Genomic DNA, 7,982 nt, shown 5'->3' with positions numbered 1-7,982 from the left:
TTTATTATATATATATATATATATATATATATATATATATATATATATATAAAGGTATCTATACCAGTGGAGGGTCATTCATGCATTTCACTTCTAGGCCTTCGGTGTTGTACCTGAATCTACCCACTTCTGAATATGTTACGCTTTATAACAGAGTGCTGGATTACAGACGGGACTCTCATGCAGCGAAGAATGCCATTACTAAAGCAAGAAACCCAACTGACACAATTCAATGGCAATTTTCTGATATTAGATGTTTGATCTCAAATTGATTATCAGCATCAATCACAAACACATCATCATAATTCTCTCTCATGCCACTAGCACTAGAAATCGAGGAAATAATCCTAATTCATTTAATGTTTGTTGGGCAAATCTCAATTTATTGTTTGATTATTAGATAATTGTTATTAATTATTGATGCATTATTATTATTTTATAATATTGTCTGCTGTCATTTGTACGGTGTGTGTACATGCTCTCTCATACTTTTTATGATGACGTAATAAGCAATGAGTACCACAGACACGCCTGTACTGAGAGCTAGAATCTGAAATCCGATCTCAGTTTGACAGCTGCTCTGGACACTACCTGAATTTATCAGGCTTACATCTATTTTAATATTCTTTGTAACTATCCATAAACTTGTACTAATAAATCACACTTAGGTAGTTTGGTTATAGGAGCACATTAAAATAACTAATCCAGAAGAAACCCATAGAAATGCATGTACAACATAACAAAGCAGTAATCTAATCTCTGATCAGATGGTTTCATCACATGTTTTGCCAGCATTATTGATGTTTTTTAGTTTAGATTTTCTTAGTAATTCTCTTTCTTATCATTTCTTATTAATGCTTTAATTAACTAAATGTAAATTCTTGCTAACTGTAAATTGAACTGATCCGTGACTTAATATCCAAGGTATGTATCGAACTGTGAATTTTGTGAACCGTTACATTCATAATATATATAGAAAATGTAATAATATATTTTATATATTTTAATAAAACATTTTGGTCATTAGATGTTTTAGAGGAGACACAAGCAGCTCAGGAGTGGTGAACTTTAATATGAGTTGGTCAGCAGAGGATGCAGGTCTTACAATGGATAGGATGTTAAGAGGAGAGGATTGACAGAGAGAGAGAGAGAGAGAGAGAGAGAGAGAGAGAGAGAGAGAGAATGAAAGAGCATGGAGGAAGAAGAGAGGAAGAAATTGAAGAGGTCAGAGCAGTTCTTGGCTTGACGAAGTTCTGTCGGAAGAGGTCTTTCCCCCTCTTTCCCTCTCCTTCCCTTTCTTTGTTTACCATTTTCTCTGCCTTTGTACATCGTTGTTTTTTCCGGCACATGGAACCCTCTTTTCCTCTCTCAGGCATTCTCTCCATCAAGCTGTTGATATTCTGGATAGGTTGCCTCGTTTTAGCAACCTCTTTCTCTGAAGCTGGTCTAGACACGCACACGCGCACACACACACACACACACACACACACACACACACACACACACACACACACTTCCCAGGCCCCTTAAAAAAGGAACAAGTACATCACACACACACACACACACACACACACACACACACACACACATACTCACTAAAACACATGGTGCACTTCAAACTGAGGTGCAAGATTTTGTGCTGCATTTTACACACACACACACGGAGAGAAGGAGAACTTTCATTCATTCAGATTTTTTAAACCATGTCTGTGAATGAAAGGATTAAAGACACTGGGGACATTTTGTTTTCTGCAGACTGAAGAAGATAAATGGTCTTTAAACAGATGGGGGGGGTGAGAGAGCGAGAGAGAGAGAGAGAGAGAGAGAGAGAGAGAGAGAGAGAGAGATTTATCTGGAACAGTCCATTCTCTGTGTATCTCAGGGTGCACCTCTACCAAGACTCATGCAGTTCTAATTCAGTGGGTCTCCAAGACAACTCTGGACTACGGCTTACAGTCCAGCAATGTTTACTCTGTGTACTTTTCTTTCGATCTATCACACACCACGCATTCATAAAAGGCTTATCCTTCCTGCAATTAAACTTCGAGACCCTTTGCTGCAGCATCTTCACATTAATTTACTAAGGAAAGACATCTGCTTTCCTGTAGCTCTAAAACTGTGTTTGCATCGTGGCTACACTTTATTTACTACCTTGATCAGCCTGGCTTTCCCTTTACACAACACCTGCACATCAAGTGCATATCTTTATACACACATAATAAATCATTAAGTGTAACTCGTGCCTAGTTTTATAAACGTCTTCTTGGGAGAATCTACTTAACTGCTGTTTTACTTTATTACTGGACTTCTTTAGTACTTTATTAGCTAAAGTGAGATTTATTCGATAATTTCCCTGAGGCACAGTGGATCAAACGAGAACATAAATGCAGCTCAAATCTACTATTTTAAACTATAGATTAACAGTAACTTTCCATTCCAGTTACTGAACATGAATGAATGAATAAATTAATAAATTAATGTTTTTCAAACATGGAATAGGGGGTTGTATTTTTTGTACAAATAATAATAATAATAATAATAATAATAATAATAATAATAATAATAATAATAATAATAATAATAATAATAATAATAATAACAATAAATAAATCAATAAAAAGCATGGGTTTTTTGGAAAAGTTTCCACATGGTGGCAGTGTTACTGAGTAGAACATGAATGTTCTTTATTAAAATCCCAGTCCTGGTATTCTAATGAGTAAATGTATGTAACTAAAAAGATTTTCAGATTTGTTCAGTTTCACTTTGTAAGTGTTGCATGGTGAATGGGCAGATGAAATAAGACAGCGAAATAAAAATCATTGCAATAAAATGCAATAAATCACTAATAAAATTAGTGGCTTATTCCTCTTAAACTCTATTACAGTAATTTTAGGTATTGATGAATGACAGATTTTACATTCAATTAATACAATTTCGACATTTAAAATGCATGTTTATAAAGTTAGTCCCGCTCCCAAACTAATTTCTTAATAAGATAAAAGAAAACACTCCTCAGTTTTAAAGACTATCCTATACCAGTTAACTGTAAACTTCTGATTGTTACAAAGTGCTCACACTGGAGATTCCTTCCAAAAATGTTAAATAAATCTCTTCATAACACATTACAACACATTGTAATCCTTACATAGATTTAGATTATCTTTATCCTCTCTATAAGTGACTGTGAATGAGCTGTTTATATACACTATGCACAATTATTAGGCAAGTGATTATTTTGACCATATCATTATTTTATCCATAATTGGTGTATTTGTGTAATGATGGAGGGTGTGGCCTAAGGAGATCAACACCCTACATCAAGGATTGCATAATTATTAGGCAGATTCTTCTCCTCAGGAATAATGGGCCATAAAAGCGATTTAACTGACTCTGAAAATTCAAAAATTGTAAAAAGTCTATATTATCGATATTGGGGTGTGATCACAGAACCATCAAACGTTTTGTAGCAAATAGTCAACAGGGTCGCAAGAAACGTGTTGAGAAGAAAAGACGCAAATTAACCGCCAAAGACTTGAGAAGAATCAAACATGAAGCTACCAGGAACTCATTATCCTCCAGTGCTGCCATATTCCACAATTGCAACCTACCTGGAGTGTCAAGAAGTACGAGGTGTTCAGTTCTCAGAGACATGGTCAAGGTAAGAAAGTCTGAAACCCGACCACCTCTGAACAAGACACATAAGTTGAAACGTCAAGAATGGGCGTTGAGATGAGATAAGAGTGACTCATAAAGGACCAGATGGATGGGCCCGTGGTTGGATCAGTAACGGACACAGAGCTCCACTTCGACTCAGACGCCAGCAAGGTGGAGGATGGGTACTGGTCTGGGCAGGTATTATTAAGATGAGCTAGTTGGACCTTTTCGGGTTGAAAATGAACTCAAAATCAACTCTTAGAAGACACTTTAGTCACGCAGTGGTACAGGAAAAGTCTGCATCTTTCAAGAAGAGTTTGATTTTTATGCAAGACAACGCTCCATCACATGTATCAAAGTACTCCACTGCGTGGCTGGCCAGTAAAGGTCTTAAAGCTGAAAAACTAATGGCATGGCCCCCTTCTTCAACTGACTTCAACCTTATTGAGAACTTTGGGCCCTTCTTAAGCAGGAAATGTACAGTGAAAGTAAACAGTACACCTCTCTGAACAGTGTCTGGGAGGCCGTGGTTGCGGCTGCACAAAAAGTTGATTTTGACTAGATTAAGAAACTGACTGACTCCGTGAATGGAAGGCTTGTGACTGTTATCGAAAAGAAGGGTGACTTTATTAGTCACTGAGGTTTTCTTTTTGAAATTTCAGAAATGTTTATTTGTAAATTTTGAGTTTGTTTATTATTCTCACTTTAACAGGTGAAAATAAACAAGTGAGATGGAAAAATTTTTGTTTTTCATTTATTTGCGTAATAATTCTGCACACTAATATTTGCCTAATAATGGTGTACATGTAGATCTCTTGTGTACATGTAGATACTCTCTTAAGAAAGCCAAAACTTCACTTTTACTACTTAAATGTTCAGGTTTGAGTGTTTGTTAACATTTTGGATTGACCAAGAGGTCTGTAGATGTACAATAACAATTTAATTAATCCTCAAAAACACAACTTGCCTAATAATTGTGCACACAGTGTAGAAATAATAAGATATTCTATTTAGTGCATTAATATTACCTGTGATTAGCTTTGCAGCTAGTTGATAGCACACATTTACCTCTTTATCTTTTCTTCTTACTCTTTCTCTCATGCCTTTCTGTTACATTTGGTCAGACTTAATATGGAACAGCATGTCTCTTCAAATGTACTTTATTCAATTTACATGCCCATGAGACCCTCAGTTGGGTTCTCAACAGAAAGCAAACAGTGAGTAGGACTGTTAGTCTGTGTATACCTTTGTAAATAAAGAACATAATGACCTTACTGCCATACCGCTGCTAAATAAAGGTTTTTTTAATTTGGTTTGTTTGTTTTTTTCTGTTTATTAGTAATATACCTTAAATCATTATCATGTAGGTATTCCTCAATGATAACAGTAAGGGTAAACCTCTTATGAAGTTATGCATGTTCTCATGCAAAATAGTCAGACTAGACTATTATAACAGCAATAGCATGTGAAATCAAAACATTACACTGTTTTTGTTTTTCTTTTAAACATGTCTGGGTCAGTACCCCCTCAGTGACTTGCAGAAAATGTGAGTTATGTAACATTAGTTAGCGTTCCAGTTATCCGTTAACTGTGATAGGTTAAACGGTAGGGGAGGGAGTCAAATGTTTTCTGGAACATTCTCTAATATGTAGCTGACAGAAACTGCATTTTCCCATTCAGCTCAGGTCATATGCCAACCATAAATTGACAGTATAATAACAATCACTCCTATTTTTATTTTGTCCTTATAATTGTTCTTATTGGTAGTGCTTTAGATTTCTTATTTTTACAAACCTCGATCCTTTAAACAAACTCTTATGTCAAGGCAAAATGGCTTTATTTTCTTCAAATAAAGCCTTAAAATGTTTCCAAACTTCTATTTTTAACTACATGGTTAACATGAATTTTGCAAGAAACCATGGGTCACTTCCCTCAAAAAGAAACCATTCAAATGGTAAGAGACCATCATACTGGTTTCATGGACATTACTTTTAAGAGTACCTTATTAATCCCAAAAAGAAAGTGTAATTTTTCCACATGTCCAGTTTGGGTCAGAGCACATGGTCAGCCATGGTGCACCTTGTTCAAGGGCCCAACAGTGACAGTTTGGCAGTGCTGGAGATTGAACCAACAACCTTTTGTTCAGTAACTCAATGTTCCGTAACTCAACTTAACTGTTGAATCATCACCGCCCCCTTTATTATACAAGGCAGGTCTGTGGCAGAAACCATATCCCTTATGAAACTGTAAATAATCTATCACAAAGTTCATCTGTTTTCTGCCATTATGAAAATTGCAGATGCCCTGGCTATATACATTACATTCTGTACATTCAATTGTATTGATTTTACTCGCATTTGCAGAATTGTTAATGGGATGTGTTCACTGAATATTGCTGGGGAATGTCAAAAAACTTTAATATTGTGAAGATTTTTTTTTTTTTTGTAATTTCATTTGGTAAGTGAAACTGTCATATATTCTAGATTCATTAAATATAAAGTGAAATATTTAGATACATTTTTGTTTTTATTTTGATGATTACTATTTACAACCCATGAAAAACTAAAATTACAGTAGTTCAAAACATCCCAATATTTCCCATACAAAAAAGAAGGTTTTTATGCAGAATGTATTGAATTTTATAAAATATTGTAGTCAATACTTCGTCAGGGCACCATGGCATTCATTTGCGTATTTCTGAAGCATGCCATGGAGGTGATAAGCCTGTGGTACTGCTGAGGTGTTATTGAAGACCAGTTTGCTTTAATAACTGTCTCAAGCTTGTTTTTATTGTTTGGTTCTGTGTTTCTTATCGTCCTTTTAACAATACCCTTTAGACTCTCAATGGGGTTCAGGTCAGGCGGCTGGCCAATCAAGCAGAGTAGCATCATGGTCAGTAAACCAGTTAGCAGTAGTGCTGGCTCTGTGAGCAGATGCCTAGTCCTGCTGGTTAAGAAAATTGGCATATTCATATTCAGCTTATCAGTAGAATAAACATTGAACTCTTAAATTTCCTGGTATACAGTTGACTCTTGACATAATAAAATACAGTTTAGCAACACCACCAAGTGTGAAAATTTGACAATGGACTTCAAACAACTTGAATTATATGCTTCTCAACTTATCTCAACTCCTGGACCTTGATTTCCAAATGAAATGCAAAATTGACTCTCACATGAAAAGATGATTTTGACCTCTGAGCAACAGTTTAGCTCTTTTACTCCAAACCCCGGGTAATACACTTCTAATTTTGTCTTTGTATTGTATTAGCAGTGGTTAGGGACTAGGAATTAAACTAGAAATCAGTGTGTGGTGCCTCTTGATGCACTGACTCCAGCTTCAGTCCACTTCATCAAAGCTTTCCAAAGTTCTTTAATTGGTTTGGCTTGACAATTAAAGCTGCAACCATTCTGCTGCTTGTACACCCTTTTCCATCCTTTCAGTGAACTTTTCATTAATATACTTTGATAGAGCACTCTGGAAACAGCCGGCCTTTTAATGAAGACCTTGGCTTATGATCATCTTCTGAAAAAGAGTCAAGTCAGCAGCCTTCCCAATGATTGTGGTTGTGTGTTCTGAACTAGACAGAGAGATACACAGTATTTTATTATATAAATTATATTTTAATCACAATTTAAATGAAATATTCTGCATTTTATGATAATATATTTTTTATATATTTGAGCTGGGACATAAGAATCATAAGATAATTAAAATAAATTTAAAAAATGCTTAAAGCATTACATGTTTACATGTTACAATCTACAAAACATTAAACTGTCACTTTTTTAAATAACTGCCTAAAAATATACAACTTTTTCAAGATATTCTAATTGTTTTAGATGCACCTGTATGTTTAGTAATATTTTACACAGCAGCACTTTCTACTGTATCTGGTAAATTATAGCTCTGATTCTCAACTACTGGCTCTAACAGTGTGAATAGTGCAACAGACAATATCACATTCATTTGCATAACACTGTTCAGATTTAAAATCATCAGTTCACATTGGGTTAACATCGCTAACTGGAGCGTGTTGGCGTGGGAAATATGGTGAGGCAATATTTCTCCATTTTTCTCTCAGCTGCCAGAATGGATGATTATGTAAGGAAGACTGACTGATTGCATAAGCATAACCCAGAGTTCATGTTTCTAAATCAGGAATTTTCACCATTCTAAAGGAAACATTGTGGCACATGGTCAATGTTCAAAAGGTATTTGGCACTCCAGACTCCTGCATGTGTGGAGTAAAGAATAGTTTATTACAGAAGGGGGAGTGAAGACAGTCTGTGGTGAAAGCCATATTCATGGGCCAACATGACCTCGCT

The sequence above is a fragment of the Silurus meridionalis genome, chromosome 6 (assembly GCF_014805685.1).
Source record: "Silurus meridionalis isolate SWU-2019-XX chromosome 6, ASM1480568v1, whole genome shotgun sequence".
Lineage (NCBI taxonomy): Eukaryota > Metazoa > Chordata > Actinopteri > Siluriformes > Siluridae > Silurus > Silurus meridionalis.
The sequence above is the reverse complement of the archived record's forward strand: the minus strand, read 5'-3'. Positions refer to the sequence as shown.